The 22,397-nt window shown below is 38.6% G+C and overlaps 2 long non-coding RNA genes across 2 annotated transcripts; both read right to left on the bottom strand.

Moving 5' to 3' along the window:
• Window positions 1-9,516: 9,516 nt before the first annotated feature.
• LOC143211061 (uncharacterized) lies at window positions 9,517-11,109 on the bottom strand. The gene is made up of 4 exons (XR_013009378.1): window positions 10,602-11,109; window positions 10,006-10,228; window positions 9,630-9,941; window positions 9,517-9,547 (listed from the first exon to the last, which is right to left on the bottom strand). It is a non-coding gene; the product is annotated as an uncharacterized LOC143211061 (long non-coding RNA).
• Window positions 11,110-13,559: 2,450 nt separating this feature from the next.
• LOC143211063 (uncharacterized) lies at window positions 13,560-18,022 on the bottom strand. Its single transcript, XR_013009379.1, has 4 exons — window positions 17,306-18,022; window positions 16,706-16,928; window positions 16,328-16,641; window positions 13,560-16,245 (listed from the first exon to the last, which is right to left on the bottom strand). It is a non-coding gene; the product is annotated as an uncharacterized LOC143211063 (long non-coding RNA).
• Between the last annotated feature and the right edge of the window lie 4,375 nt (window positions 18,023-22,397).

Genomic DNA, 22,397 nt, shown 5'->3' with positions numbered 1-22,397 from the left:
TCGTCCGAACGCGTGGGTTTGCTCGATTTGTGACAGGAGATTTCGATCGAAGGGAATTAGCGTTCTCTCGGTACCGAGCACCCTCTGGGCTCAGACGTACACGATTGATACACCAATTTTAGGGTTAGAAGAACGGACGTAGGAAGTCTAAGGAATTTGCGGAACAGGTCGGAGTCGAACAACCCGATGAAACACCACGCGCACACTCACTTTCGCGATCACTTTAACCGGTCACTGGGAACGACACTTTAGAAGTGGAAGATATCGAGGAGCAGGATGTTGCTGAATAAGCTGCGAAATAGATGGTTTAAACAGACAGAATATAATGAATCAGAATATGTACAAGAATAAGACTTGCGAGCAGAACTCGTGAACCAAATACAATGTCGGTTCGCTAGCGAGCTCGAACGAGATATATAGCACAGAATAGTAACAAACAGGTTACGAGCGAGCTCATACAAAGCAAAATGGCACAAAAATAAGAATTATCAGCCTTAATTATAATGCGAGCAAGCTCGTACAACAAAATAGCACTAGATAATAGTTATCAATACGAATAGTAATGCGAGCAAGCTCGTTCAAACAAAAATAGCGCCAAATTAACAAAAATAGCAATTGCAATACGAATAGTAATGCGAGCAAGCTCGTATAAGCCAAATAACACAAAATTAACAATTGAAATGTGAATAATAAAGCGAGCAAGATCGCATAAACAAGATAGCACGAAAATAGTAATTATAAATTTGAAATGATAATGCGAGTAAGCTCGTACAACAAAATAACGGTGACGGTTTACGAGTAACCTCGTACGACCAATAAACCAGAATAATATCTGTAAATACGTAATAATAATCTACGAGCAGACTCGAATAACAATTTAGAACCAAATGATATATAAAGAAATAGTGTAAATGGTAAGGAGCAATACGACCTGAATATCGTGAACGATCTGAAATAGAGTCCGAAAACGCGAGAAAAGACTGAGTCGAACTGAATTCGATTGAAGACGCGAGAGAACTGAATTAGTAGAATTCCGAAACTGGAAGAGAGTGAACTAGAAGAGAGTCTGAACTGGAAGCGGGTCTGAACTAGAAGAGAATTTGAACTAGAAGAGAGCTTGAACTAGAAGAGAGCGATTCGCGCGATTTCGTCTTATTTATAATGAGAGCGCGGACCATAGGGATTCGGTGAACCGTGAAGTCCTTTGTCTAAATCGTACGAGGTACGGACGAATATGTTGTCGTCGATGTATACTTTTCGCTGTTTGAACGAGGCGACGGTTTAGATGTACGTACACCTGTACTCGCGGTTGCCATGCTGGCGTCCGCTTGTACCGGTGACTATTGCGTCTTTTCCGATTCCCTATGTTCGCGCTCACGGGGATATGTATATATATGTATATACGGCGAGAATTTGCTCGTATGAAGGAGGCCGACGCAAGACGTCGGTACGACGTTACACCTTACCCCTTGGGGGCGCGAATTTTTCCGGCGGGAATGTGGCGAAACGCGGATGCTGCTGGCGATTGTCGAGTATGGGGGGGGGGGGGTGGGGTCAGCTGGGGAAACTCCAAATCCAACGTCGGACGACGTCACACCTTCCTCCTCGGGATGGCGACTTTCCGGGGGGGGCTCTTCGGGCGCGATGCCCTACCAGACGACGAAGTGGCATTAGGGCGCTGGACTGTTGGCTCTCGGTGGTAGCAGATATTGCCGGAGCTCCTCAACGTGTGGACTGTTCCTGAAGATCGTTTCGGCCACAACGATGCTCAGCCGTTCCCCGCATTCGCCGCAGTCCAACGGGGGTTGCGTACGAAACAGCGGGCCCTTGCAATTCGCGCAAGTGTTTCTCATCCACCTGATCCACTGAATGGAGTGGATGTGGAACGCCTCTCCGGTCCCTTGTATGTGTGGGCTGCAACGCTGGCAGACGTCCCGGCCTTTGGTGTCGGAGTAGACAGTTCCCCGGTAGCACTGGTGCCAGTCAAAGGGAGAGCTGAACCTGACGGCTTCCTCTTCAGGAGTAGGTGCTGGCTGTCCCAGAATACGACCTTGGTCATGGCTATTGCCAGCCGGTATGGGCATTTTTGTAGTTTACAGGGTTCCACGAAGGTGGAGGCTGCACGCCCTGCACATCTTCGTTCCATTGGAATCGGAGAATATGGTCCCCTTGTAACCAGGGAACTCGTCGAATCGGCTCGTGTACTGGGCTGCCTTCTCGGCTGAAATAGCACAGCCATGATATGCTCTGCAGAGATTTGGCGTGTTGTGTCTCAAAACGTAGGGCCATCCTGCGAGTCGAGGCAGTTTCCTTTTTGGAAGGGACAGGCTTGTCCGGATTGCAGGTGAATTGGAGGAGTCACCGTGTGAGGTTCCAATGCTACGGCCATCGTTTCGGATCTTGCCGGGCAGTATGAGGCTACGGGAGATCGTTGAGCTTGGTTGGGTTTGGGTGATTTGGGCGGGCGGCGTGATGTACGGTGTTCCCACGGAGCGTAGACTGAAGCAGGTTCCGTTGGTAGTTGACAACAGGTATCCTCGGCGTCTGTTGCGAACTACTGGGACGCGCGAATGTCGATCGTTTATATTTCCAGGCTGTACATTTTCCTTGGATAGCCTGTTTAATTTGTCGCGACGCTTCTTTGACTTCCTCCGCGCAATCCAAGAGGAAATTATATGCGCGCAGTCTGGAATTTGTCTGATTTTGTCGTGTATGATTTCCTCGTGGGTTGGCGGAGGGTGGTATTGATGAATACGCGTAACGGTATCGCTAATGGCGAGGATTTCGCGTTCGCATGCGTGGGCGCTTCCACGTCGATCTTTCTGGAGATAGGAGAGATCGTGGTTGTCTCGTGGTAAAGATTTTACCTTTTCAATCTCATCTGGATTGAGGTGAGTCAGTGGGATCGTTTCGTAGTGTTCTGTCACACTCGGAGTAGCATCTCGTGGGGAGAAATGAACTCTCTTTGCTTCGAGGTCTGGAATTGGCGCGAGGTGATCATTTTTGATCGACTCGTACGGTCGAGTCGTACGAGATGTAGCGAGATGGTCCGAAACAGTTTCGGACTGTGGATTTGAATCAGAAATAGAATTATCCGAAGCCGATTCGGACTTTGGATTCGAGTTTGAAATAGAATGATCCGAAACCGATTCGGATGTTGAGTTTGAATTAGAATTAGAATAATCCGAAGCGGATTCGGATTTTGAATTTGAATTAGAATTAGAATGATCCGAAGCGTATTCGGATTTTGAGTTTGAAATAGAAATAGAATAATCCGAAGCGGATTCGGATTTTTGAGTTGGCGCGAGGTGATCGATGTCGATCGACTCGCACGACCGGCTCGTGCGAGATGCAAAGTTAGCGAAGTGATCCGAAACTGATCCGGAATCAGAAATGGTTTTGGGGTGGGAATAGAAAGGGTGGGCTTCGATCTCTTCTACCTTCAGTACTGGTAGGGAGGAGGTCGCCACTTCGGTCAGTGCAACGGTGCACCGTGGGCTGGCCTTTCCGCGATTGTTTGCGACTCGGCAGTCACCTAAAACTACGCTCGGTTTAACATCTAGGCGAGAAATGTGCCCGGTATTTGGACTATTTACATTGACGGTGACGCACGCTACGGTACGGGCCTCGACCGTGTGCTCGCGCGGATTTGGGAACGGAGTAGAGACGCTATCGCGCACGACTGGTTGATTTGTGGAAGAGATTTCGGCTCGCTGTCTGTTCTGCGGGGGTTCGTATCGGCGCGGTGGCGGGAGGGGTCGAGACGCGTTTACAGAATATGAAGGATCCGCGGTACGCCAGGGTTCGCGGTACGCGGGCGTGGGTCGGTCAAAACCCGACGTCGTTCGTCGCTCAAAAGTAGGACTACGAGAATCGTATTCGTCGCGGGGAGGGTAACCGTAGCAGTCGCGACGTAAAGGCGTACGATTGCGGGGTTTGTGAGATTCGCGAAATTCGCGAGGAGGGGAATCATATTGGTCGCGATTCTCGGGGGTGCGGCGTCGAGGCTCGAGGGAACAATAATCGCGGCGATCGGGCGTAGAGGAACGTGCCTCTGAAAAATGTGCGCGGCGATAATCGTCGCGAAGGGGTTCTCGGTAACGGAGCTTATCGAGTTCGTATTGTTTATAGGCGGAAATGGCCTCGTCGAAAACGATTCGTAACGGCTCATTTCGAAACGGGCGGACCTCGGCGCGTAACGTGGGGATAAGGCCGCGAATGAAACTGTCTATAGTAAGGGTGTCGATATCGTCGACGTTGGTCCCGTCGCGGTGGCAATCGAGGATCGCGGTGCGTAAGTCTTTTACGCGACTGATAAAGTCGAGCACGTGTTCGGTGGGCCGCTGCGAGATGCTTGCCAGTTCGCCCCGGTACTGGTCGACGAAACGATGGGGACCCAGCACGTCCTTAAGACGGCTGCAGAGGTCTGAAATAGTAGAGCAATCTTCGTCCTCCACGGCCGCATAGGCGCGACCGCGGAGCTTGTTGTAGACGAGTTTGGTCAGCGTGTGTTCTGCGTACGCGGGTATGACCTCGCGAGCGCGTTTGCACGCTCGGATGAATTGTAGGACGGTCATATTACTGCCATCGAAGGTGGGTATGAATTCTACTGCTTGCTTAATAGTGAAATTCACAGGGTCTGGGCGAGGAGCTTCGGTAAAGGGGGTTGAATCGTAGCGGGGGCGGAAGCGTGCAGCGTTCGAGTCAAGGTGGTTCATCCGCATCTCATGAAGGTCGCGACGCATTGCTAATAGTTCATTTTCACGCGCGCGTTGTTCTGACTCGCGTAGGCTCGCCGCGGTTTCAAGGGCGGCGGCGCGCTCTTGAAGGATGGCTTCTTTCCTGGCGAGTTCCAATTGGAACGCGAACAGGTCCGACGAAGAGAGGGGTGAGGGCACGTTCGAATTCAATTTTGATTCAGCGGAATCCATCGTGAAAAGAAGAGGTCGGGATACATGTATAAGCCGCCTAAGGGGCGAGAAAGAAGAAGAATTCGGATCAAAACTTCAACAACCAACGACCGGTTTTATTCGGCGATCGTCGTGTCCTACCGACTGCGCCAAAAATAACCTCCTGTTACGTCCCGGGTCGGATATGATCCGACGAAACGACGCCCAGACGGGGCGGGGACGGAACCGGACCAATTTATTTAAGACGATCTTAGATCCACGTGGCGCGTAACGTCCACGTCTGATCAGGGACCCGATACCGGTGTTCGTCGTTGTTGAAAAGGCGAAGAGGGGAATAAAATGCGAACCGAGACGGACGTCGTCCGTCGTGAACACCGCGTAGAACACGCGTAGCGGTAGTAGAGATGGTTCCCAGTGGTCGAAGTGTCACTATGCGGGTGTGTGCAACTCGTCCGAACGCGTGGGTTTGCTCGATTTGTGACAGGAGATTTCGATCGAAGGGAATTAGCGTTCTCTCGGTACCGAGCACCCTCTGGGCTCAGACGTACACGATTGATACACCAATTTTAGGGTTAGAAGAACGGACGTAGGAAGTCTAAGGAATTTGCGGAACAGGTCGGAGTCGAACAACCCGATGAAACACCACGCGCACACTCACTTTCGCGATCACTTTAACCGGTCACTGGGAACGACACTTTAGAAGTGGAAGATATCGAGGAGCAGGATGTTGCTGAATAAGCTGCGAAATAGATGGTTTAAACAGACAGAATATAATGAATCAGAATATGTACAAGAATAAGACTTGCGAGCAGAACTCGTGAACCAAATACAATGTCGGTTCGCTAGCGAGCTCGAACGAGATATATAGCACAGAATAGTAACAAACAGGTTACGAGCGAGCTCATACAAAGCAAAATGGCACAAAAATAAGAATTATCAGCCTTAATTATAATGCGAGCAAGCTCGTACAACAAAATAGCACTAGATAATAGTTATCAATACGAATAGTAATGCGAGCAAGCTCGTTCAAACAAAAATAGCGCCAAATTAACAAAAATAGCAATTGCAATACGAATAGTAATGCGAGCAAGCTCGTATAAGCCAAATAACACAAAATTAACAATTGAAATGTGAATAATAAAGCGAGCAAGATCGCATAAACAAGATAGCACGAAAATAGTAATTATAAATTTGAAATGATAATGCGAGTAAGCTCGTACAACAAAATAACGGTGACGGTTTACGAGTAACCTCGTACGACCAATAAACCAGAATAATATCTGTAAATACGTAATAATAATCTACGAGCAGACTCGAATAACAATTTAGAACCAAATGATATATAAAGAAATAGTGTAAATGGTAAGGAGCAATACGACCTGAATATCGTGAACGATCTGAAATAGAGTCCGAAAACGCGAGAAAAGACTGAGTCGAACTGAATTCGATTGAAGACGCGAGAGAACTGAATTAGTAGAATTCCGAAACTGGAAGAGAGTGAACTAGAAGAGAGTCTGAACTGGAAGCGGGTCTGAACTAGAAGAGAATTTGAACTAGAAGAGAGCTTGAACTAGAAGAGAGCGATTCGCGCGATTTCGTCTTATTTATAATGAGAGCGCGGACCATAGGGATTCGGTGAACCGTGAAGTCCTTTGTCTAAATCGTACGAGGTACGGACGAATATGTTGTCGTCGATGTATACTTTTCGCTGTTTGAACGAGGCGACGGTTTAGATGTACGTACACCTGTACTCGCGGTTGCCATGCTGGCGTCCGCTTGTACCGGTGACTATTGCGTCTTTTCCGATTCCCTATGTTCGCGCTCACGGGGATATGTATATATATGTATATACGGCGAGAATTTGCTCGTATGAAGGAGGCCGACGCAAGACGTCGGTACGACGTTACACCTTACCCCTTGGGGGCGCGAATTTTTCCGGCGGGAATGTGGCGAAACGCGGATGCTGCTGGCGATTGTCGAGTATGGGGGGGGGGGGTGGGGTCAGCTGGGGAAACTCCAAATCCAACGTCGGACGACGTCACAATATACTTAAATTAAAATATAAAAATTGAAATGAAATATACAGTTGAAACATCAGAATCAGTATACAGGGTGGTCCACGCAACTTGCACACCAATAAATAACTTCCAAAGTATGCGTAAAATAAAATACTACATTCAGAATAAAATATCACGCACTTAAAACATTAGAATTAATATATTAGAAATAAAGTATTAAAATTAAAATACAATATCACGCACTTAAAACATTAAAATTAATACACTTAAATTAAAATATAAAAATTGAAATAAAATATACAGTTGAAACATCAGAATCAGTATACAGGGTGGTCCACGCAACTTGCACACCAATAAATAACTTCCAAAGTATGCGTAAAATAAAATACTACATTCAGAATAAAATATCACGCACTTAAAACATTAGAATTAATATATTAGAAATAAAGTATTAAAATTAAAATACAATATCACGCACTTAAAACATTAAAATTAATACACTTAAATTAAAATATAAAAATTGAAATAAAATATACAGTTGAAACATCAGAATCAGTATACAGGGTGGTCCACGCAACTTGCACACCAATAAATAACTTCCAAAGTATGCGTAAAATAAAATACTACATTCAGAATAAAATATCACGCACTTAAAACATTAGAATTAATATATTAGAAATAAAGTATTAAAATTAAAATACAATATCACGCACTTAAAACATTAAAATTAATACACTTAAATTAAAATATAAAAATTGAAATAAAATATACAGTTGAAACATCAGAATCAGTATACAGGGTGGTCCACGCAACTTGCACACCAATAAATAACTTCCAAAGTATGCGTAAAATAAAATACTACATTCAGAATAAAATATCACGCACTTAAAACATTAGAATTAATATATTAGAAATAAAGTATTAAAATTAAAATACAATATCACGCACTTAAAACATTAAAATTAATACACTTAAATTAAAATATAAAAATTGAATAAAATATACAGTTGAAACATCAGAATCAGTATACAGGGTGGTCCACGCAACTTGCACACCTATAATAACTTCCAAAGTATGCGTTGCACGAAAAAGTTTTGTATACAGAAGTTGCATGGTCTGAAGGGGTACATTATGTAGTGTATTATTTTTTTACAGGTGGACGCGTAAAGGACATGTGAAGGTCAACTTAATTTTTTTAAATGGAATGAGGTATTTTTTAATACATCAATGATGCAGCTGGACCTATGTATGTCGAAAAGTTAATAGTTCAGGAGATATTTCAATTTAAATAAATCTAAAATACCATTACTGTCGTACTAAGACGTTACATAAGTAAGTAAACATTAACGTCTTAGTACGACAGTAATGGTATTTTAGAGTTATTTAAATTGAAATATCCCCTGAACTACTAATTTTTCGACATACATAGGTTAGTACTTTTTTATAATGAATGTCCAGCTGCATAATTGATGTATTAAAAAATACCTCATTCCATTTAAAAAAATTAAGTTGACCTTCACATGTCCTTTACGCGTCCATCTACAAAAAAGCTACTAACATCTGATTAATGCTTATTCAGGGGGCCTGTTTCTGGCGCCTCACCCTGTATACTAAAATTAAAAAATATAAAAATTAAAATAAAATATAAAAGTGAAAATAAAATATTACTGATAATGTCTGTGGTTGTAAGGAAAGACGCCGCATGTCAGAATTTCAAAAATTCGAGTTTATGCATTCATTGAGCTTTAGACTTTAGAGTATAGGATTTACAGTAGCGGACAAAAGTTTAAGACCGCTCTAAAGAAGACGATAACTTTTTTAATATTGTACTATACGATTTGAACTTTTTTGGGAAGCTAGAGCAATTAGTTTACTAAAGGATGTGAAAAGAAATTTTTTCAAAAATTGCAATTGATCGGAATTGTTGAAAAAATACTAAAAGTTGATTTTTTAATTATTTTATGTGGGCCTATATTGAAAATTTAAAAAACACGTTTTGTGTAGATCTGTGTCAATCAAACATATCCTGAAAATTTCGTAAAAATCGGTCGACGTTGCAATGAGCTACAAACGTTTAAAGATGGTAGAAATTGCAGATTTTCACGATTTATTGCCGAAAATCTGCAATTTTTACCATCTTTAAACGTTTGTAGCTCATTGCAACGTCGACCGATTTTGACGAAATTTTCAGGATATGTTTAAATAAACAATCAACTTTTAGTATTTTTTCAACAATTCCGATCAATTGCAATTTTTGAAAAAATTTCTTTTCGCGTCCTTTAGTATAAACTAATTGCTCTAGTTTCTCAAAAAAGTTCAAATCGTATAGTAAAATATTAAAAAAGTTATCGTCTTCTTTAGAGCGGTCTTACACTTTTGTCTGCTACTGTACATATTTACCAGAAAAAAAGTCATGGAAACACGTTTGGAAGGCTCAGACAACAATGCAATTTAACCAACCTCCTATGTCAAAGTATTAGCGATCGAAAGTGAAAGTATATGTGACATGCGGCGTTCTTCCTGATAACCACAGATATATTGAAATTAAAATCACTTGGTCACACTCGCTTTGTTCATGTTTCTTCCGGCTGCCGTCCACTTTGGCTTTCTCCGCTGCACCTTGAATAAGAATATCTTTGTTTATTAATTTGTACATGAATAATCATTATAATAATAATATTAAAATAAGGGTGATAATTACATATAACAAGGCTGGCCGTTCGATAATTTGCAAACGGTTTTTTGCCCTTCCGGCCCAATCAGCTATAGCAGACCGCCATGCCAGCACGTCAGTCATAATGATACCTAGACTTTCCTGGCAAAGTTGTAGCTGTTGTGCCCCCCGTATTGTGCACTTCTGCTGCCTAAAATAAAAAATTGTTATGTAGCATATCACATTCTGTTAATTTAATGAAAATGAAAGATAAACGTCAGCTATTTTAAGTGTATTTATTAAACAAGTCATTGGTCTCTTCGGCCTCCTTTGCTTTTCTTCTAGCCTTCGTGTAGCCGTCTAGAAGCATTATATAATTATTATTTTAATTATACATGTATGGTGTGTAACTACTTTAACTTACCAAAGGTACTGTTTTTGAAGATCTTTACAGAAAAGTGCTCCCACGAAGGTTGAGGCAGTTCACATTGTTGGATTGCGTTGCTCAATTTTGATTTGTGTACCGGTGGCCAATAACATTTGTCGCCTTCCAGCCAACTATTTGGCACCGCTTCTACCGTTCCGTCCGCCAAAAATTGGACAACGGTCCATGTATTTGTAGGCATCTCCATTTGTGTGTATATATTCTAAGAATTGAAAAGTATGGTAAAATTTAGAGACTAATTTAAACATATATGTAATTACGACGTAAATATATTTAATTAAAGAATATATTTAGAAAAATAGCAAATAGAATGAAGGAATGGAAATATGACCAATTTTTGTTCATTTTTTGACTTCACACTTATTTACACATTAGGGCGGTAGACTCGTTTCCAGGATTGCAATCAATTGCAATCCCGCACCCTTGCAATCCTAGAAAAAGCAGTCTACCCCCTTACAATACCGAAAGTACTTTCTTTGACTTTCTTGCCAACCCCATAGTAAACTTCGAATATAGCGGAAGGGCATCAGCAAAAAACACTAACGGTAACAAATAACAGCAATGGAAGTACTTACTTTTGTAAATATACACTCGTCGGATAAATTATCACTATTACAATACACTAATACAATTAGACACTTCTCTAAACCTGGTGTCGACCGGTGTCGACCATGTGCGCCGGACCAAAAATAGTAACTTCAACAGCGCCACTCGGGGTGAACTACGAAGACAGAGAAGCAGATATGTTTCTCGCAGGAAAGACACTGACAGAGAATATATGAAACAGCTTGATTTTTTCGATCACGCGGGTAAGCCGCATTTCGCGAAGAAGCAATATTTTTTTATGCTCTTTGTGTTGAAATATTCTCTGCATTATTGCGGGGTCCCGTACAGAGCCCTTTTTTGGATTTGGCTCTTGGAACTTTGTAAACAACAAAAGTGTACATTTTTATGGAAGAACTTTTTTTCTGTACACTTTTTCCAAATGCTCTTTGCGTTGAAATACTCTCTGTATTATTGCGGATTAGCATGCAGAGCTCTTTTTTCGAAAAAGTGCACAGAAAAAAGTTCTTCCTTAGAAGCTGTATCCCCCTACTCCACCCCACTCTTTACCGGCGGCGTAGGAAAAACAACGTCTCCGGAAAATGTCTCTCAGTCGCCAAAAAGATATCCTTTATGGAGACGTTGCATTTACGACTGAAATGAGACAGCTGAAAGACGTTCACCCTCTGCTGTGAAAACAACGTCTCCATAAAGATATCTTTTTGGCGACTAAAAGACGTATCTTTGGGACATAGACGTTCAGACGGGACGACGACATGAAACAGACATCTATGAGACGATGTGTGCTGGTTGGGTAAAGTACGCACCTCGAATATTTTTACAATTACGTCTATAACTTCGTAGTTTTTACAGATATAATAATTATGTATTTGCACAAAAAGAAGATTTTTTAGTCTACTTTTAAGTTTTAACAAAAATAATTTCAAAAACATTTAACATTTTTCAATAGACAGGTCCGTTACATTTATAAGGATATTTTCTTTGGACAAAATAAAGTACGCATGTGATAATAAGAGCCAAAATTGAGTTCTAATTGAGGACTAGTATTTTGTATGGCCGCCCTTCGCTCGTATGACCTCTTGCAAACGCCGAGGCATGCTTTCGACGAGATTCCGGATGTGCTGTTCGTCGATGTTTCCCCACGCCGTTTCCAAAGCTTCGAATAACTTGTATTTGTTCGTTACCGTACCCTTATTAACCTTCTAGTCCAAAATGGACCACAGATTTTCAATTGGATTTAGATCCGGCGATTGTGCTGGCCAATCTAGCACTTTGATCCTCGAAGCACGAAAAAAAGCAGCAGTTTTATGCGCGGTATGTTTAGGATCGTTATCTTGTTGGAAGATAAAGTCATCTTCCAGACCAATCTTTAGCAGAGACTCTTCTAAATTCTCGTTGAGGATGTCAATGTATTTGTCTGCTGTCATAATACCATCGATCTTGACGAGATTTCCCACACCCGACCACGCAAAACACCCCCACACCATAATACTGCCTCCTCCATGCTTGACAGTTGTTTGGACATTTTTATCCAGAAGCTTTTCGCCGGGCTTCAACCAAACCCGTGTTCGTTGTTTATGACCAAACAGTTCATACTTACTCTCATCACTCCAAATAACCTTTTTCCAGAAGTCCACTGGCTTATCGGCGTATTTTTTTGCAAACTGGAGACGTTTCAATTTATTAACTTTTCGAATTAAAGGGCGACGCTGTGCAAAACTGCTCCGCAGCCCAGCTTCCCGAAGTCTCCTGCGCACGGTTCGTTCAGAAATGTTGAGTTGCACATTTTCCTTGATCACACGACTAGTAACAGTCGGATTTTTCTTCGTCTCCCGGATAATTCTACGATCCTCGACTGAATTTGTCTTCCTCTTCCGTCCGCGACCGATGTTATCGGCTACTGTGCCAAGCTCTACAAATTTTTTGTAGATCTTTCTGACCGCTGCTTCACTAACATTGTATTTTTCACCGATTTTCCTATTGGAGAGACCCTTTTGCCGGTCGTCAACTATTAATTTTCTAATTTGTACGGAAATTTGTTTCGTTTCCATGTTATTCGCAATGGATTGATACAATCTTGCTTCGAAGAGCACTGATGGCTAACTGAAACTCTATTACTACGTTTATTTGTAAACATTCTTTTATCTCCAACTGCAAGGAAAGGTATCCTACATGCCATTATTGCTAAAAGTGAATAAACACTCTAGTGCGTACTTTATTTTGTCCAAGGAAAATATGACAACAGACGTAACGGGCTTGACTAATGTACGATGTTTCAGGTTTTGGGAATTATTTCTCATTGAGTTTAAAAGTAGACTAAGAAACCTTCTTTTTGTGCAAATACATAATTATTATATCTGTAAAAACTACGAAGTTATAAACGTAATTGTAAAAATATTAGAGGTGCGTACTTTATTTTGTCCAGTACTGTATGTGGTCTTTTGATTTTTCGAAAAAAAATAATAAAAATTAAAAAATGGCTGTATCTCGGAAAAGGTGCGTCCTACCGCAAAAACAACGAAATTTTCAAAAGGCCTAACCCAAAGCAAAAAAAAAAAATTTTTTGAAAATTTTTTTTAAATTTAAAAATGGCTGCATCTCGGGAACGGTGCGTCCTATCGCAAAAATAACGAAATTTTCGAAAGAACATACGCGAGGCATATAGGGTATGTCCAGCCACATGACGTATGTGGTCTTTTGATTTTTCGAAAAAAAATAATAAAAATTAAGAAATGGCTGTATCTCGGAAAAGGTGCGTCCTACCGCAAAAATAACGAAATTTTCAAAAGGCTTAACCATAAACTTAATAACCCAACCAGCACAGATACAGCTCAAAGATAGCAGAAAGATGTCTGCCGCTAGACATTCAAATGTCTGAAAGATGTCTGCGAATGTCTCCGGAAAGTCTCTACAAGGGCTCCGGAAGGTCGTTTGTTACAAAGTTGCCTGTCTTAAAGTGGTCTTGAGAATGACTGTTAGTCGTGTTTCAGGCATTGTAGAGACATGTTCCACGACTCTGTCGGGCATCTTTTAGGCGACTTTCAGAAGTCTCTTGAGCTTGTTAGAGAGACGTATTTATGCGAAAAGGGAGTGGGAGGGAAAAATCAATTTACGATAATAGTTTAAAGTAAACGAACAAATAGTTTATTATAATAATATATGTACTATTTATAAAATAAAAAAATATATAAAATAATATATATAAAACATTAAAATTAATATATTAAATTCTAATATATATTAGAAATAAAGTATTAAAATTAAAATACAATATCACGCACTTAAAACATTAAAATTAATATACTTAAATTAAAATATAAAAATTGAAATGAAATATACAGTTGAAACATCAGAATCAGTATACAGGGTGGTCCACGCAACTTGCACACCAATAAATAACTTCCAAAGTATGCGTAAAATAAAATACTACATTCAGAATAAAATATCACGCACTTAAAACATTAGAATTAATATATTAGAAATAAAGTATTAAAATTAAAATACAATATCACGCACTTAAAACATTAAAATTAATACACTTAAATTAAAATATAAAAATTGAAATAAAATATACAGTTGAAACATCAGAATCAGTATACAGGGTGGTCCACGCAACTTGCACACCAATAAATAACTTCCAAAGTATGCGTAAAATAAAATACTACATTCAGAATAAAATATCACGCACTTAAAACATTAGAATTAATATATTAGAAATAAAGTATTAAAATTAAAATACAATATCACGCACTTAAAACATTAAAATTAATACACTTAAATTAAAATATAAAAATTGAAATAAAATATACAGTTGAAACATCAGAATCAGTATACAGGGTGGTCCACGCAACTTGCACACCAATAAATAACTTCCAAAGTATGCGTAAAATAAAATACTACATTCAGAATAAAATATCACGCACTTAAAACATTAGAATTAATATATTAGAAATAAAGTATTAAAATTAAAATACAATATCACGCACTTAAAACATTAAAATTAATACACTTAAATTAAAATATAAAAATTGAATAAAATATACAGTTGAAACATCAGAATCAGTATACAGGGTGGTCCACGCAACTTGCACACCTATAATAACTTCCAAAGTATGCGTTGCACGAAAAAGTTTTGTATACAGAAGTTGCATGGTCTGAAGGGGTACATTATGTAGTGTATTATTTTTTTACAGGTGGACGCGTAAAGGACATGTGAAGGTCAACTTAATTTTTTTAAATGGAATGAGGTATTTTTTAATACATCAATGATGCAGCTGGACCTATGTATGTCGAAAAGTTAATAGTTCAGGAGATATTTCAATTTAAATAACTCTAAAATACCATTACTGTCGTACTAAGACGTTACATAAGTAAGTAAACATTAACGTCTTAGTACGACAGTAATGGTATTTTAGAGTTATTTAAATTGAAATATCCCCTGAACTACTAATTTTTCGACATACATAGGTTAGTACTTTTTTATAATGAATGTCCAGCTGCATAATTGATGTATTAAAAAATACCTCATTCCATTTACAAAAATTAAGTTGACCTTCACATGTCCTTTACGCGTCCATCTACAAAAAAGCTACTAACATCTGATTAATGCTTATTCAGGGGGCCTGTTTCTGGCGCCTCACCCTGTATACTAAAATTAAAAAATATAAAAATTAAAATAAAATATAAAAGTGAAAATAAAATATTACTGATAATGTCTGTAGTTGTAAGGAAAAACGCCGCATGTCACAATTTCAAAAATTCGAGTTTATGCATTCATTGAGCTTTAGACTTTAGAGTATAGGATTTACAGTAGCGGACAAAAGTTTAAGACCGCTCTAAAGAAGACGATAACTTTTTTAATATTGTACTATACGATTTGAACTTTTTTGGGAAGCTAGAGCAATTAGTTTACTAAAGGATGTGAAAAGAAATTTTTTCAAAAATTGCAATTGATCGGAATTGTTGAAAAAATACTAAAAGTTGATTTTTTAATTATTTTATGTGGGCCTATATTGAAAATTTAAAAAACACGTTTTGTGTAGATCTGTGTCAATCAAACATATCCTGAAAATTTCGTAAAAATCGGTCGACGTTGCAATGAGCTACAAACGTTTAAAGATGGTAGAAATTGCAGATTTTCACGATTTATTGCCGAAAATCTGCAATGTTTACCATCTTTAAACGTTTGTAGCTCATTGCAACGTCGACCGATTTTGACGAAATTTTCAGGATATGTTTAAATAAACAATCAACTTTTAGTATTTTTTCAACAATTCCGATCAATTGCAATTTTTGAAAAAATTTCTTTTCGCGTCCTTTAGTAAACTAATTGCTCTAGTTTCCCAAAAAAGTTCAAATCGTATAGTAAAATATTAAAAAAGTTATCGTCTTCTTTAGAGCGGTCTTACACTTTTGTCCGCTACTGTACATATTTACCAGAAAAAAAGTCATGGAAACACGTTTGGAAGGCTCAGACAACAATGCAATTTAACCAACCTCCTATGTCAAAGTATTAGCGATCGAAAGTGAAAGTATATGTGACATGCGGCGTTCTTCCTGATAACCACAGATATATTGAAATTAAAATCACTTGGTCACACTCGCTTTGTTCATGTTTCTTGCAGCTGCCGTCCACTTTGGCTTTCTCCGCTGCACCTTGAATAAGAATATCTTTGTTTATTAATTTGCACATGAATAATCATTATAATAATAATATTAAAATAAGGGTGATAATTACATATAACAAGGCTGGCCGTTCGATAATTTGCAAACGGTTTTTTGCCCTTTCGGCCCAATCAGCTATAGCAGACCGCCATGCCAGCACGTCAGTCATAATGATACCTAGACTTTCCTGGCGAAGTTGTAGCTGTTGTGCCCTCCGTATTGTGCACTTCTGCTGCCTAAAATAAAAAATTGTTATGTAGCATATCACATTCTGCTAATTTAATGAAAATGAAAGATAAATGTCAGTATAATTTTAAGTGTATTTATTAAACAAGTCGCTGGTCTCTTCGGCCTCCTTTGCTTTTCTTCTAGCCTTCGTGTAGTCGTCTAGAAGCATTATATAATTATTAATTTAATTGTACATGTATGGTGTGTAACTACTTTAACTTACCAAAGGTACTGTTTTTGAAGATCTTTACAGAAAAGTACTCCCACGAAGGTTGAGGCAGTTCACATTGTTGGATTGCGTTGCTCAATTTTGATTTGTGTACCGGTGGCCAATAACATTTGTCGCCTTCCAGCCAACTATTTGGCACTGCTTCTACCGTTCCGTCCGCCAAAAATTGGACAACGGTCCATGTATTTGTAGGCATCTCCATTTGTGTGTATATATTCTAAGAATTGAAAAGTATGGTAAAATTTAGAGACTAATTTAAACATATATGTAATTACGACGTAAATATAATTAATTAGAGAATATATTTAGAAAAATAGCAAATAGAATGAAGGAATGGAAATATGACCAATTTTTGTTCATTTTTTGACTTCACACTTATTTACACATTAGGGCGGTAGACTCGTTTCCAGGATTGCAATCAATTGCAATCCCGCACCCTTGCAATCCTGGAAAAAGCAGTCTACCCCCTTACAATACCGAAAGTAAATACTTTCTTTGACTTTCTTGCCAACCCAATAGTAAACTTCGAATATAGCGGAAGGGCATCAGCAAAAAACACTAACGGTAACAAATAACAGCAATGGAAGTACTTACTTTTGTAAATATACACTCGTCGGATAAATTATCACTATTACAATACACTAATACAATTAGACACTTCTCTAAACCGACCAGGGGGTGTCGACCAGTGCTGCCAGATGAGGGGAATCACGCCGATATGAGGTACCCCCTCTCTGATGACCAGAGTAATATGTGACACGTTGCGCGTGTGCGACAGGGATTGAGTGAGGCAAATGGGAGATGTTGCGCGTGCGCGATGGAGACGCAACAATGGCATGACATTTCGCAGGTTTTAGGTTATTGCCGCGTAAAATTCACCCATTTACTTATTTCACATACTATGTAATTATTGTATTTCTTTAAAATATAACGTTACAAATAAAACATAATTTGTCAATTTATCGTGTAGAAGAAAAATGAGTGAATTTATTATCCCAGTCTCTTTTATGCAACTATTTTTGAGAAGCGTATGAGGGTTAACAGTGTTAAAATATATTATGATTTATTGATTTTACTGGAATGTAACTCAGTACTACATACATACAGATTCCAAAATTTTTTCAATTGTACATATAAAAGAAAGCATTCATACTTCGCTTCACGACTGAAACTCTCACATGTTACAATTAATTTTATTTATAATAAAGAATGTCTATTTAGAACGAACCATATGATTTATTTCATTAAGTACGTATATGTACACGAGTACGATACGATACGCGGCAATAACCTAAAACCTGCGAAATGTCATGTCATCTCATCTGTCATCGTTGCGTCCCCATCGCGCACGCGCAACGTGTCTCCCATTTGCCCCACTCAATCCTAAAGCGATGGAATAGGATAGTGGAAGGGGAAAAGTAGGAGAGTACCTGGTTGCGATCTCACAACCATCTGGCAGCACTGGTGTCGACCATGTGCGCCGGACCAGAAATAGTAACTTCAACAGCGCCACTCGGGGTGAACTACGAAGACAGAGAAGCAGATATGTTTCTCGCAGGAAAGCACTGACAGAGAATATATGAAACAGCTTAATTTTTTCGATCACGCGGGTAAGCCGCATGTCGCGAAGAAGCAATATTTTTTTATGCTCTTTGTGTTGAAATATTCTCTGCATTATTGCGGGGTCCCGTACAGAGCCCTTTTTTGCAATTTGGCTCTTGGAACTTTGTAAACAACAAAAGTGTACGTTTTTATGGAAGAACTTTTTTTCTGTACACTTTTTCCAAATGCTCTTTGCGTTGAAATACTCTCTGTATTATTGCGGATTAGCATGCAGAGCTCTTTTTTCGAAAAAGTGTACAGAAAAAAGTTCTTCCTTAGAAGCTGTATCCCCCTACTCCACCCCACTCTTTACCGGCGGCGTAGGAAAAACAACGTCTCCGGAAAATGTCTCTCAGTCGCCAAAAAGATATCCTTTATGGAGACGTTGCTTTTACGACTGAAATGAGACAGCTGAAAGACGTTCACCCTCTGCTGTGAAAACAACGTCTCCATAAAGACATCTTTTTGACGACTAGAAGACGTATCTTTGGGACATAGACGTTCAGACGGGACGACGACATGAAACAGACATCTATGAGACGATGTGTGCTGGTTGGGAATTGATGAAATTTCAACAAAAAGTGATGAAATCCCAACAAAAACATTCTGTAAACAGGAGCCAAGTTCTTATGGCCGTAAAAAGTTGTGAGATCAAACAAAATACGGCCAAGTTCGTTAGCTTAGAAATACCTCTTGGAATACTGAAAGAAGCGTTTGTAAAAATTAGTTAAAAAGAACGCTATTTAATATTTAATGAGTTACATGGTGGGCTAAATTATTCAAACTTGGCCGCTACCTAAGACCTTTTATGGTCATTGGTTTAAAAAGTAACGGCCAAGTTCGTTAGCTTAGAAATACCTATTGCAATATTGAAAAAAGCGTTTGCAAAATTAGTTAAAAAGAACGCTATATAATTTTTATAGAGTCACATGGTGGGCTAAATTATTCAAACTTGGCCGTTACTTTTTAAACCAATGACCATAAAAGGTGTTAGGTAGCGGCCAAGTTTGAATAATTTAGCCCACCATGTGACTCTATAAAAATTATATAGCGTTCTTTTTAACTAATTTTGCAAACGCTTTTTTCAATATTGCAATAGGTATTTCTAAGCTAACGAACTTGGCCGTTAGTTTTTAAACCAATGACCATAAAAGGTCTTAGGTAGCGGCCAAGTTTGAATAATTTAGCCCACCATGTGACTCTATAAAAATTATAAAGCGTTCTTTTTAACTAATTTTGCAAACGCTTTTTTCAATATTGCAATAGGTATTTTTAAGCTAACGAACTTGGCCGTTACTTTTTAAACCAATGACCATAAAAGGTCTTAGGTAGCGGCCAAGTTTGAATAATTTAGCCCACCATGTAACTCATTAAAAATTAAATAACGTTCTTTTTAACTAATTTTTACAAACGCTTCTTTCAGTATTCCATGAGGTATTTCTAAGCTAGCGAACTTGGCCGTATTTTGTTTGATCTCACAACTTTTTACGGCCATAAGAACTTGGCTCCTGTTTACAGAATATTTTTGTTGGGATAATATATTCAGTAATCAACATTATTAAACTGTACAAATCCATAAACACATACAAAATATATATTGATATGACTAATGTTCTGAACTAATTTGTACTATTTCTTTCTTTTAGTTTGTACTATTTATTTCTGTAGAGTTTTGTTTAAATTGATCTATCTATTTGTATTAAAAATATTGCTATTGCCCTTAGGATGGAATCATCCTTCTTTTTTAATATGTTGAAAACCTCCTCTTTTAGCTCTATATCCTTTTTGGCGAAGGTTCTCATTAACTTTCCTCTTTTCCCTGCGTTTATAGGACAGTTCCATATTATATGATCTATATCTTCACTTTCATGTCCACATTGACATGTTGTATAGTTTATATAATTTTTCATAGCTAGAGAACTTGCTAAGTTGTAGTGGTTGGATCTGATCTGATCTGATCCTACTCAGCGTGTTTTTATGGATCGTCTTCCTATATTCTATATTCTTTATGGCGTCGAACCATGGCTTTCTTTTTCCTATGTTGGTTTTTTTCCTTTATATGTACCTTCTCTTATATGTCTCCAATCTGACTTTTGCCACCTATTGTCTGTAATATGGTTATTTATATCTTCTGTATATATACAATATATATATATATATATAGGGATTTTGATATTATCATCTGAATCATATCTCGTTCTTTCTTTTGCTATAGTATCAGCTCTTTCGTTGCCTTCAATTCCAACGTGTGCTGGAATCCATGCAAAAGTAATTGTTTTATCTCCCTTTGCATTAATGTTTAAAACTTGCTTAGCAATCCTTATGATCCACGGATTGACTGATTTGTCCGATGAAATGCCTTGCAGGCCTCTCAGGGCACTCTCAGAGTCTGTTAAGATGATTATCTTGTCCATTGTATCTGTATACTTTTCTTCTGCCATATCTATTGCTTTGCTTATGACAATGCACTCTGTTGTGTAAATGGTTGCTATTTTATTTATACTGAATCCCTCCTCTTCCCAGTTATAATCTTTTTTGATTGCAATACCTGCTCCGTTTGAAATACTATCTTTCTTTTTGGATCCATCCGTATATATTTGAATTGGGTTGGAGTCTGTGATCCTGAGTTTTTCTTTAATCATGCTTACGAGGGTATCATCGTTAAAGACGTAGACGTAGTATTGTCTTATAGCACCTGATTCAAAGTCTATTAGATCTTCCCACTTTATTTTTTTCAAATCCTGTATGTCGTTTTCTTCTTCCCACATATCGGTTTTCTTTATTATATCTTCCATCGTCATTGTTTCTAACCAGGGTTGTTTGTTGTTTAATATAATATTCTCTCCTTCCTGGTTATTCGTTCCGTCTACACTAATAACTTGGCTGTTTAAATGCTCCATAACTTTGCTAACAGTTTTTGATCTCTGTTTCAGGATGTATTTTTCCGCTAGTAGGTTAACCCTCTCCTCTAATGACATTATGCCAGCTTCCACTGCCATGACATTTGTCGGAGTGGAGTTCCTATAGCCCATAGCTATTCTTATTCCTTCGTTTTAGATTTTCTGGTATCTTTCCATGGCCTTGTTTGCTGGGCTGTAATAAACTGGTATGGCATATTCCAGAACTGATCTTACGAGGCTTTTATAAAGATGGATCATAATGTTTGGGGATGCCCCATTTTTTATATGTGCAATATATCTTAACATACTTAGTCTTTTTTATACTTTTTTCCGTTTCTTCTACCTGATGATTGAACTTCAGTTTGTTGTCCAGTGTTATGCCTAAAAATTTGGCTGTTTCTGATTCTTCTATTATAAATTCTCCCCTCTTTATTATGAATTTATTTCTCCTGCGGGTATGTTTTCTGTAGTATAGAATTTGAGTTTTGTCTTCAGAGATTTCCAGTTGAATTTCCCTTAGCTTTTCAGTAAGAGTTTGCATAGCTTTTGTTGTATTGCATTCAGCTTCCTTCATATTATTACATGTAATTATTATTGCGATATCACCTGCGTATTGTAAGATTTCATAATTCTTTTCTTCCATTCTGTGACCTAATTCCAAAGTGTATACAGGGTGTATCCGTTAAGTTATGTCACCATTTTTTAGGCATTTCTAGTAGTGCAATTAAAAAATGTTTTAGACAAAAGTTTCTCAGTACTTGATGAGCTACATGTTCGCATATTCTTAAATCTGAAAAAATGTTTCTACGTAAAAAAGTAAAGGTCACCTTGACTTTTTTAAATGGCACTATATGTTTTGGACATCATAGGATTGTTTCTGACGTGGAAACGAATTTAACAGTATACTATACTATGACCTTGAAATGACCTCAAACTTGAAAATTTTGTGCAAACGTAATTTTAATGAAGAATTATTTCTTACAATATAAATCAAGTTACATTAGATGTTCGAACTGCGATCCACCTTCTATGATACAGAACTCCGCTGTTTGTATTAGATTTTTCGTTGTTGCCATAATTAGGGCGTGTCGGTTTATGTTATTACATGCAGTTGTTATGCGATTTCGAAGTTCCTGAACATTATTGATTGCTGTATCGTATACAACAGATTGCAGATATCCCCA

This window comes from Lasioglossum baleicum, chromosome 7 (assembly GCF_051020765.1).
Source record: "Lasioglossum baleicum chromosome 7, iyLasBale1, whole genome shotgun sequence".
Taxonomy (NCBI): domain Eukaryota; kingdom Metazoa; phylum Arthropoda; class Insecta; order Hymenoptera; family Halictidae; genus Lasioglossum; species Lasioglossum baleicum.
The sequence above is the reverse complement of the archived record's forward strand: the minus strand, read 5'-3'. Positions and strand labels throughout refer to the sequence as shown.